Source organism: Scyliorhinus canicula, chromosome 3, assembly GCF_902713615.1.
Source record: "Scyliorhinus canicula chromosome 3, sScyCan1.1, whole genome shotgun sequence".
Classification (NCBI taxonomy): domain Eukaryota; kingdom Metazoa; phylum Chordata; class Chondrichthyes; order Carcharhiniformes; family Scyliorhinidae; genus Scyliorhinus; species Scyliorhinus canicula.
Genome location: NC_052148.1, coordinates 45,774,531 through 45,784,280, shown reverse-complemented (window position 1 = coordinate 45,784,280; position 9,750 = coordinate 45,774,531). Strand labels below are relative to the sequence as shown.

Sequence of the window (9,750 nt, the reverse complement as noted above, 5' to 3'; positions counted from 1 at the left end):
GAGAGACTCCCACATCATGGCGGCCTGATGCATCTTTCACAACATCACATAGCAGAGGGGCGATGTGCTGGAGGAGGAGGATAAACACCAGGCTTTGTTCGATGAGGAGGACGTGGGTGAGGGGAAGGGTGGGCCCGGGCAGGCACAGGAGGCCACCCGATGCCACCCGATGTGTGCACTTGAGCCAGTGAACACGGGCTCTCTAACCGCCCCCAGGTTCACCTGGCCAGTGGCACGGACATCCCATCCCACCCCCCCGGCTGACCACCCCCTCACCATGACCCCCCCCGGCTGACCACCTCCTCACCATGAACCCCCCGGCCGACCACCCCCTCACCATGAACCCCCCAGCTGACCACCTCCTCACCATGAACCCCCCGGCTGACCACCCCCTCACCATGAACCCCCCGGCTGACCACCCCCTCACTATGAACCCCCCGGCTCACCACCCCCTCACCATGAACCCCCCGGCCAACCACCCCCTCACCCTCCCTGTGACAACCCCCCTCTGGGTCTGTGCCACCTCAGCCAGTGACTGTGCCATCTCCCTCTGTGATTGGCTCAGATCAGCCAGCTCCCAGGCAATGTTGCCAACGCCCTTAGCCATGATCCGCTGCGACTGGGCCAAGCTCTGGAGCACCGCTGCAATGTCCAGGTGGCTCTGGTACATGACTTCCTGTGATAGAGCAGGCCTGCCCTGGGCCTCGGCCAGCACCTGCATAGTGCCCCAGGCCTTGTACATCCTGACCAATGGGCAACACCTTTGCCCCCAAGGCCTCCGTCACGGACGCCACCCATGCGCTATTGGCCTGAGTGGCACGCATGGTTGGCACTGCCTCCTGCCCCTGCAGGTGGTTTGACTTCTCCATCTCCACCTTTAGATGCTGGATGGTTGCGGATACCTCCTCATGCAGTCCCTGGCTTTGAGATTGCATCTCCACCATTGATAGGACTGCCCATTCCTGAAGCACGAAACCGTCCAGACGGTAGCTAGTCCCTGGAGTCGGGCTGCTCTCTGACCGTCAGCACTTGAGGAGTTCCGGCCTCTACCTTCTGTAGTACGACATGTGTGTGGTGCGCACCAGATAGTGTCCCAGGAGCCTCTTAACCAAAGTGTCCAACCAAGGTGAGTGTGTCTGGGATGGTGGCGGGTGTTGGAGACCGCTGTGACGGGAAATCAGCGGCATCCCCGGACTGGTTCTCCGGGGTATCCCGTGCTGCAGTTTGAGGGCTACCATCGCTGTCCGTGTCCTCTTCGCTGCTGCTATCTGCTTGGGGTTGTTGTTGGGGTCAGGGCAGGGGGCCACCATAAGGGCTTGCCTCATTGCTAATTGATCCTGCAAGACGCAAGACATGGCGCATCATTAGATCACAGGTTGGGGTGGTGGGTGATGGAGGTTGGGGAGGTGAGGAGGTGGCTGGGGGTAGAGGTGGGCGAGGGTGTGGGGTGCTGTGAGTGCGTGGGGGTGGTGGTGGTCCTGTGTTCTGTTGTCTTGCAGTTGCAATGATGCTCACTGAGCTTCTCATCACTTACTTCGAATGGTTTATTGATTAACATGTGGAAGGGTAACATACAGAATGCTATACAGACTGGGTTTCTCTGGAACTACCCGATGTGCGGCTGTCCTTGTGTACACATTACTACTAACTGGTGTGTCCGCCACACCATGTGACCAAGCTCTGATGCCACCAGCTGTTCGGAGGTCGCATTGCTAACTACATACAATCTAATTCACAGACATCTCACCACAGGTCTCACTTGCTCACCCGGTGCGAACATTCGCCTCAGCAACTGCCCTCGTGCGCACACCGCCGGCGGGTGGGGTCCGGTCACCCTCCGGGTGTTCGGCCAGGCCAGATGTTCGGCAGTCTCCTTTCCAACCCAGGGTACAGTGTAGCCTGCCTCTCCTTCACGGCGCCCAGCAGGGTCTCGATCTCTCCGTCTGCCAACCAGGGTGCCGCTCTCAGTGCTGCCATCTTGTGGTCTGGGATGTGTGGGGAGTGGAACGCTAATACGCGGCTGCAGCTTATCAGCCTCTTGAGTGTCAATCCCAGTGAATCCAACACCATTTTTCATTTGAATCGCTTGTGTTCCACATGGCGCCGGTGGTCACTCAGTAATGTTTGTGGAATTGCTCCGGGAGCAGCGGCAATTCTGCTGTCATAGAGGTTCACCCATTCTGTACTGACGTCAAAACACAGAATCCCGCCCACTACATTTACAGGATGTCTATTATCCACTTAGCTTGTTACATCTTCGAAGAACACTAGCAAATTAGTCAAACACTTTACCCTTCATAAAACCATGCTATATCTGATGGATTGTATTTTGACTTTCTAAATGTCCTGTTCTACTTTCTTAATAATGGATTCTAACAATTCCCCAATGACAATGTTATAGTTTCCTACTTTCTACCTCTCTCCCTTTTTAAATTAGAGCATTACATTAGCATTTTTCCAATCCACTGGAACCTTTCCCACAACCAGGGAATTTCAGAGTGTTATAACCAATGGATCCACGATCTCTGCTGCCATTTCCTTTAAGACCCTAGCATGTAGGAAATCAGGCCCTGGGGACTTGTTTGCCCTCAATCCCAATAGTTTGTTTAATACCTTTTCATAGCATTTACAATGCAGAAGACCATTCGGCCCATCGAGTCTGCACCAGCCCTTGGAAAGAGCACCCTGTTCCTGTAACCCAGGAATCCCACCTAACCTTTTGGAGACTGAGGCAATTTAGCCTGGCCAATCCACCTAACCTGCCCATCTTTCGACTGTGGGAGGAAACCAGGGCACCCGGAGGAAACCCACGCAGACAGTCATCCGGGGTCAGAATTGAACGCGGGTCCCTGAAGCTGTGAGGCAGCAGTGCTAACCACTGTGTCACCATGTCGTCCTTTTGCCTATCAATGATGGTTTTTCTACGTTCCTATCTTTCTATTACCTCTGTATTACCTGTTGCTATTGGCATGGTTTTAGTGTCTCCACCGTGAAAACTGAGGCAAAATATTCATTTAGCGGCCCCGCCATTCCTGTGGTCCCCACTATTAACTCCCCACTTTCATCCGCCAAGGGACCACATTCACTTTAGCCACTCTCTTCACTTTTATATACGTTAAGAAGCTTTTGCTGTCCTTTTTTATATTGTGTGCTTGTTTTCTTTCATAATTTACCTTTGCTCTTTTTATTACTTTTTTAGTATCCCTTTGTGATCGTTAAAAGTTTTCCGATCTTCCAGCCAGCCACTAGACTTTTTAATATGGTATGTCTTTGTTTTTGTCTTTATGGTATCTTTAACTTCCTTGCTTAGCCATGGATGTTTTCTCTCCCTCTTACAATCTTTCTTCCTCTCTGGAATATATTTTAGTTGGGAGGAATTGAATATCTCCTTGAATATCTGCCACTGCTCATCAACTGTCTTACCTTTTAGTCTTCCTGCCCAGTCCTCCAGGCCCAAATCTTTCCTCATGCCAAAGTAATTACTTTTGTTTAACTCCAGAATGCGAGTGTGGGACTCCCAGTTTCTCGACCTCAAACTGAATTTGAAATTCTATTGTACTATGATCACACTTTCCCAGAGGTTCCTGAACTATGAGGCAACTAATTAATCTCTCCTTATTGCCTAATACCAAATCCAGATTAGCCTGCTCCCTGGTTGGTACCACACCCTATTGCTCCAAGAAACAATGGGCGGGATTCTCTGTCCAGCTATGCCCGAATTGCAAACCGTAATTGGGTGGAGAATCATGTGTGAGCCGAAAATCGTGCCGGGCATCCGACAGAATGCCATGCTCCGGAGTCTCGACAGAGGCGTCAATGCGTTCTACTCCGCAATAATAAAAATTATTTTTTTTTAAAAATGATCTGGAAGAAGGTACTGAAGGCACTGTTGCTAAGTTTGCAGATGATGCAAATATCTGCAGAGGGACAGGTAGTATTGAGGAAGCAGGTAGGCTGCAGAATGACTTGGACAGGCTAGGAGAGTGGGCAAAGAAGTGGCAGATGGAATACAATGTGGAAAAGTGTGAGGTTATGCACTTTGGAAGGAGGAATGGAGAAATGGGGAAATGCTTAGGAAATCAGAAGCACAAAGGGACTTGGAAGTCCTTGTTCATGATTCTCTTAAGGTTAACGTGCAGGCTCAATCAGCAGTTAAGAAGGCAAATGCAATGTTAGCATTCATGTCGAAAGGGCTAGAATACAAGACCACGGATGTGGTTTTGAGGCTGTATAAGGCCCTGCTCAGACCCCATTTGGAGTATTGTGAGCAGTTTTATACCCCGTCTCTAAGGAAGGATGTGCTGGCCTTGGAAAGGGTGCAGAGGAGGTTCACAAGAATGATCCCTGGAATGAATAGCTTGTCCTATGAGGAATGGTTGAGGACTCTGGGTCTGTACTCGTTGGAGTTTAGAATGATGAGGGGGATCTTGTTGAAAATTACAGGATACTGTGAAGCCTGGATAGAGTGGACATGGAGAGGATGTTTCCACTTGTAGGAAAACTAGAACCAGGGGGCAAAATCAAAGACTAAAGGGACGATCCTTTAAAACAGAGATGAGGAGGAGTTTCTTCAGCCAGAGGGTGGTGAATCTGTGGAAGTCTTTGCAGCAGAAAGCTGTGGAGAGGGTGGCATGTGGCGCAGTGGTTAGCACTGGGATTGCAGCGCTGAGGATCTGGATTCGAATCCCGGCTCTGGGTCACTGTCTGTGTGGAGTTTGCACATTCTCCCCGTGTCTGCGTGGGATTCAACCCCAGAACACAAAGATGTGCAGGTTAGGGTGGATTGGCCATTCTAAATTGCCCCTTAATTGGAAAAAAAAGAATTCTTTGGAGGCCAAATCACTGAGTGTTTTTAAGACAGAGATAGTGGGGGATGGGGAACTCCCAGTCACAGGGGGCGCTGCCGCCGGAGGACCAGGATACAGCCGTGTAGGGAACTCCCAGTCACAGGGGGCATTGCACCCGGAGGACCAGCTCACAGCGGGGTGGTAAACTCCCAGTCTCAGGGGGCGTTGCCGCCGGAGGACCAGGTCACAATCAGCGGGGTGTGTGGACTCCCACCTCAGGGGGCGCTGCCGCCGGAGGACCAGCTCACAGCGGGGTGTGTGGACTCCCAGCCACAGGGGCGTTGCTGCCGGAGGACCAGCTCACAGCGGGGTGTGTGGACTCCCACCGCAGGGGGCGCTGCCGCCGGAGGACCAGCTCACAGCGGGGTGTGTGGACTCCCAGCCGCAGGGGGCGCTGCCGCCGGAGGACCAGGATGCAGCCGTGTAGGGAACTCCCAGCCATTGGGGGCGCTGCCGTCGGAGGACTCAGCACGGTGCCAGCGTGGAGCAGGCCTGCAGGTGGGATAAGCCGGCTGAAGTCCCCTTGATGGGAAGAGCGGCCGTGCCCAGAGGAGCCAGCGGAATAATAGCGGGGCCGAGGGCGTTACCAGGATTTGAGTGTCAAATAGGCGGCATTGGGAGGGAGCTTCACTATGGAATTAGGCAAACGGAGAGTGAGTGCAGTGAGAGCCAGGGAGGCCTGACAAACGGAGCACCATGCTGGAGGGGCTGGGTATTTTGGATGGATTCTCATCATCCTCTCGTTTGTCTTCATTGTTGCAACTTTCCCCTTCTCAATCTGGTTTTGTATAAAGGTTGTTAAAGAATATGAAAGAGCGGTGATATTTCGATTAGGTCGTATTGTTCAAGGTGGAGCCAAACGTCCAGGTATTTTCTGGATTATACCTTGTACTGATACATTTAGCCTTGTCGGTTTGCGGACGGTCTCATTCTCAGTACCACCACAAGAGGTGTTAATGAAAGACTCTGTCACAATTATGGTGGATGCAATTGTCTACTACCATATCTTCAATCCTGTGATGTCTGTCATCAGTGTGATCGATGTGGCCAATGTTACTCACCTGCTGGCTCAGACATCACTGCGGAACATGCTGGACACCAAGAGCTTAACGAGCATCCTTAGCGAATGGCAACACATGGCACAGGAGATGGAGAAACACTTGTTTGATGCATCGAAGGATTGGGGAATCAAGGTTAAATGAGTGGAAATCAAAGAGGTGAGACTACCAGTGGCTTTGCAAAGAGCGATGGCTGCAGAAGCTAAAGCTGTGAGGGATGCTAAAGCCAAGGTTATTGCTGCGGAAGGCGAGATGAATGCCTCTCGCGCCCTCAAAGAGGCGGCTACGGTGATGGCGATGAGTCCGACCGCCCTGCAGCTCCGTTACCTCCAGACACTTTACCAAGGTTGCCTCAGAGCGGAACTCCACCATCCTCTTCCCAGTGCCAATCAACATCATGACAGGGTTCGAGAAGAAGTGAGGTGGGCTCAACAGGTGTTTCTGGGAACTATTCTCTCAGAGTGCAGTATTGAAAGTGGGCTACGGTACACGTCACGGAAAAATCTGACCCATTAATCATCTGAATGGACTATCTAAGGAACCATTAGATGTTGCTCATGCCCCCACAAGAGCCCAGAACTTTGTGGCCCATCTCCTCAGTGCATGGCTCTTAATCTTTGTGCTCCATGTCTGTCTCCCTGCAGATCTGTATTTATGGTTCTGGCCGAGTTGGCTCTGGAATGTTAACTGGGATCCATATAATTCTCTTTCCTTAACTTATTTTTACATAAAAAAAAGAAAACAACCATTGCATGCCAAATGACAGCAATTTCCTGTCGGCCCAGGTGATTTCTTTATCTTCAATCACCGGCATGTTTTTGGTTTCCAATCGGCAGCTGTCAACAGTAGGATTAAATCATTATACATCTCTGTCTCATTAATCTGTGTTGTAGTAGCTCTGAGAATTCCCTTTGATCAAAACACTCATTGAAACTGACAAAAGGTCAGAAAGAAAACCTAAAAAATGCAAACAGAAGGGGATAAACAAACACCAATGCAGCTTCTCTGTGCTCCCAAACCTCCAACTTTGTGCACAGAGGGGTGGAATTGGCACTGCACCTTCTTCAGAACACAAATTGCTGCATATTCTCCGACTGTACGTAACGATCACAAGAGTTGGCACCTCCACAATTTGGATATCAACAAACTGTCAACTTTTCCGAACTTGTAACTAGCTTAATCTCGGTGAAACTTTCGCCTGTGCTGTGTTCTGGTTAGTTAAACAATGTAAGATATTTACGCTTTTTTTAAAGGTTTGTTGAGTGCATTTTTTTTTATCGCTGACAATTAAAATGTTTCTAAACAAAAAAAAAGACAGAGATAGTGGGCAGCACGGTAGCACAGTGGTTAGCACTGTGGCTTCACGGTGGCAGGATCCCAGGTTCGAATCCCGACTGTCTGTGTGGAGTCTGCACATTTTTCCCGTGTCTGTTTGGGTTTCCTCTGGGTGTTCCGGTTTCCTCCCACTAGCTTCGAAAGACGTGTTAATTTGGATATTCTGAATTCCCGTCAGTGTACCCGATCAGGTGCCAGTAGGGGCTTTTCACAGTAACTTCATTGCAGTGTTAATGTAAGCCTACTTGTGACAATAAAGATGATTATTATTATTGATAGGTCCTTGCTTAATAAGGGGATCAGGGGTTATGGGGAGAATGCAGGAGAATGGGGATGAGAAAGATATCAGCCATGATCAAATGGCGGAGCAGACTCGATGGGCCAAGTGGCCTAATTTTGCTCCGGTGTCTTATGGTCTTATTCTCTTATGGTATCACTCAAGGAGTTGGGGGATTATACCCTGGCCCCGATAAAGGAGGCTTTGAGAAAGATGCTGACGGTGGTGCGGGAGCAAGTGGAGGTGTTAAAGGGGGTGGAGGAGGTATTGTTGCGGCACAGCGACCAGTTCACCTTGATGGGTGAGGAGCTATGGAAGGTGCAGGAGAGTAACAAAGGGCTGAGAGTCACAGCGAAGGCTCAGGAGAACAGGTCATGAGGGCAGAATTTGTGCATCGTGGGATTGCCCGAGAGACTGCAGGGCCTGTAGCCGACAGAGTATTTTGCAAAGATGTTCGGCAAGTTGTTGGGGGAGGAGGAGGATCCCACCCTCTTTGAGCTGGATATGGCTAACCGGTCACTCAGGCCGAAGCCAAAGACAAATGAACCACCTAGAGCTGTGACAGTCTGTTTCCACAGCTACCAGGTGAAGGGGAAAATGCTGAGATGGGCAAAGCAGAAGCGAGAGGTAAGGTGGGACGGCAGTGGTGCATATACCAGAATCTTATGGCGGAGCTGACGAGACGGTGCGCGGTCTTTGGTAGGGTGAAGGCAGCATTGTACAAGAGCAATCTGCGGTTTGCGGTGCTCTACCGGTCAAGTTAAGAATTACACACAACTCCAAGACTATTACTTTGAGACGGTGGAGGAGGCAGAAGCATTTGTGAAGGCTGAAGGACTGGGACTGAACTGAGTTTGAACTTTGCTTTTCTTCATGTTGTGGTTTTGGGACATTGGGGTAATATGTTGGGATTGTTTCCCTTTGTTTAGGGCTCTATTTTGTGGGGATATTTGGAGGGACTGGTTGTGGGAGGTCTTTATGTTGGTGTTTTTGGTATTGGGCCGGTGGGGGGGAGGGGGCTCTGGCAGGGGCCGCCTCGATAGCAAACGCAGGTTGGTTAGTGAACAGGAGTGAGGTGGGGGGAGGTGTCGCGGCTGCTGGAATCTGTATGGATAGGTTTCGATGGGTCTGGGAGGTGTGAATGGTGGGGTGTTGGGAACGATGCAGGAAGGAGTGGTTTCCGAGCGGGTGGGGTGCTTGAATACAGTGCTAAATCCGAAGGTGGATCCAAGCCGCGCTCGCCGACACCATCGGAAGGGGTGGGGGACAAAGGTATTGGCTGCCTTTATGAAGGAGATGGGCCGAACAGAGGCATGGAGGTTTTTGCACCCACGGGGAAGGGAGTATTCTTTCTTTTCACCAATGCATAATGTGTACTCAAGGATCAACTTCTTCATTATGTGAAAGCTGTTGTTGTCGGGAGAGAGGGAAGTGGAATACTCGGCGCTTGTTATCTCGGGCCACACTCTGCATTTGGTGGATGAGGTCCTGGAGAAAGTGCCGACACAGAGGCCGACATGGAGGTTGGATGTGGGGCTGCTGATGGACCAGAACCTTTGTGAAAATGTGGGAAAGGTGATTGAAGATTATGCGGAGTTCAATAGGAACAGGGAGGTTTCGCTGTCAGTGGTTTGGGAGGTGCTGAAGGCGGTGGTAAGGGGCGAGATCATCTTGTTTAAGGCTCAGGTGGACAGGGAGGTAAGAGAGGAGCAGCAGTGGCTGGCAGAGGAAATTGTGGAGGCGGATGGGAAATATGCAGAGGATCCTACTCCAGAACTCCTGGTGTGGAGGAAGGAATTGCAGGTACGGTTTGACCTTCCGTCCAAGGGAAGGGAGTTTGGCAGTTCAGGCGGGCAAAGGGAGTAGTGTATGAATATGGGGAGAAGGCCAGTCGCTTGCTGGCGGGCCAGCTCCACGGGGCAGACGGCTGCACGAGAGACGAGTGCAGGTCCAGGATGGACAAGGTCATTGGTGTTGGCACCGGACAAGTGACTAAGGCATTTGAGGAGTTTTATAAAAAGTTTCACACAGGGGACAAGTCGGATATTAGGGATTTTTGGAGGGGGGGAGGCAGGGGGAATTGGAGTGTCCGAGGGCAGGAGAGGAAGAGAGGGCAGGGTTGAGGAGCCAATGGGGATGGAAGAGGTTCAGCTAGCGGTAGGGAAGATGCAAACGGGTAAAGCGCTGTTGCCAGATGGGTTCCTGGTGGGGTTTTATTAAATGTTTTTGAAAA

The 9,750-nt window shown here is 50.9% G+C and overlaps 1 pseudogene; it reads left to right on the top strand.

The window, feature by feature from the left end:
- The first annotated feature begins 5,530 nt into the window (after positions 1-5,530).
- LOC119963616 lies at positions 5,531-6,856 on the top strand (annotated as a pseudogene).
- The last annotated feature ends 2,894 nt before the right edge of the window (positions 6,857-9,750 follow it).